We start from the raw sequence: 1995 nt of genomic DNA, 5'->3' as shown, positions 1-1995 counted from the left end.
CTGTTACAATCATTAAATTACTTTCTTAGTTTGAACTGAAATATCTTTTGTTCCAGCTGAAACATAGACGTTCTCATAATAAATCTGTGGATAAATGGGTCCTCTGAGCTCTTACTATATTGTCCTTAACCCCTTCAATCCCGGAGAAATTTTGCCATTTTTGCGCTATGTCGGTTCAGCGATGATTCTCTTTTACTGTGAATAGTGTACCCATATAAACTATATATTGTTTTTTCAAGGAGAGATAGAGCTTTCTTTTGATACCATAGTTGGATGATTAGCTGAAAATTTAGAATTAGAAATTTAGTAAAAAGTAGCAAGAATTAGAAAAAACAATCTGTTTTTTTCATTTTCCCTCTGAATCCTCACAAAATTAGGTAAAAAGACAGAAAATTCCATCCAGATTTATCCATTTAGGTGTCCTGTAGATGTCGATGTGCCCAAAGTGCCCGTTCCCGGCCGCATAAGTTGATCGCGGCCGGCCGGCAGTTTTGCTCTAAGTCCCCGTTTATGGCAGGTCAAGTTGCTTGAGAAACCCTGGAAGTCAATGAGGTCGGATTTGCCGGCCGCATCCGACCCTCGCTCCATCGAAGTCGGCATGCCTTGCCGGATTTTCCCGGTGGTGACGTGGAACCCCGTCCCGGTTCGCCAGGGACGTCAGGCACCCTCCGCCGGATATATAGGGAAGCTGCTGCTTGTTCCAGAGAGCCGGCTCCCAACGACCTCGCGAAGCCCAGCCCAGGTGCCGGCCAGGTCCCGGCCCCGGCCGGTAGACCTCCGAAGGTCCCGCCCGGGGCTCCACGGAACTCGGGACGCCCGGCCCGGGTGCCGCACCGGCGGTCCAACCCGCCCAAGTCCCGGGCCGTCTCCCGGGAACACCACCATGGGGCAGACCCCCGAGGGTCCCGCCAGGGGCTCCCCGGACCTCGGGGTGCCCAGCCCGGGTGCAGCACCGGCGGTCCAACCCGCCCAAGTCCCGGGCCGGGTCCCGGGAACACCACCATGGGGTAGACCCCCGAGGGTCCCGCCAGGGGCTCCCCGGACCTCGGGGTGCCCAGCCCGGGTGCAGCACCGGCGGTCCAACCCGCCCATGTCCCGGGCCGGGTCCCGGGAACACCACCATGGGGCAGACCCCCGAGGGTCCCGCCAGGGGCTCCCCGGACCTCGGGGTGCCCAGCCCGGGTGCCGCACCGGCGGTCCAACCCGCCCAAGTCCCGGGCCGGGTCCCGGGAACACCACCATGGGGCAGACACCCGAGGGTCCCGCCAGGGGCTCCACGGACCTCGGGGTGCCCAGCCCGGGTGCAGCACCGGCGTTCCAAACCGCCCAAGTCCCGGGCCGGGTCCCGGGAACACCACCATGGGGCAGACCACCGAGGGTCCCGCCAGGGGCTCCCCGGACCTCGTGCAGCCCAGCCCGGGTGCCGCACCCGCGGTCCTACCCGCCCCGGTAGTTGCTCGCGGCCGGCCGGCGTTTTCGCTCTAAGTCCCCCATTCTGGCAGGCCGAGTTGCTTGAAAAGCCCTGGAAGTCTATGAGGTCGGATTTGCCTGCTGCATCCGACCCTCGCTCCATCGAAGTCGGCATGCCTTGCCGGGTTTTCCCGGTAGTGACGTGGAACCCCGTCCCGGTTCGCCAGGGACGTCAGGCACCCTCCGCCGGATATATAGGGAAGCTGCTGCGAGTTCCAGAGAGCCGGCTCCCAACGACCTCGGGAAGCCCAGCCCGGGTGCCGGCCAGGTCCCGGCCCCGGCCCCGGGAACCCCACCGTCCGGTAGACCTCCGAGGGTCCCGCCCGGGGCTCCACGGACCTCGGGAGGCCCGGCCCGGGTGCCGCACCGGCGGTCCTACCCGGCCCCGGTCCCGGCCGCGGCTCCCGGCCCGGCCCCGGCTCCCGTGAACCTGCCGCCGGGTAGACCTCCGAGGGTCCCGCCAGGAGCTCCCCGGACCTCGGGCCGCCCAGCCCGGGTGCCGCACCGGCGGTCCTACCCGGCCCC

Source organism: Sceloporus occidentalis, unplaced genomic scaffold (genome assembly GCF_023333645.1).
Source record: "Sceloporus occidentalis isolate IW3139 unplaced genomic scaffold, rSceOcc1.0.p SCAF_61, whole genome shotgun sequence".
NCBI classification, from domain to species: Eukaryota; Metazoa; Chordata; class Lepidosauria; order Squamata; family Phrynosomatidae; genus Sceloporus; species Sceloporus occidentalis.
This window is presented reverse-complemented; position numbering follows the sequence as displayed.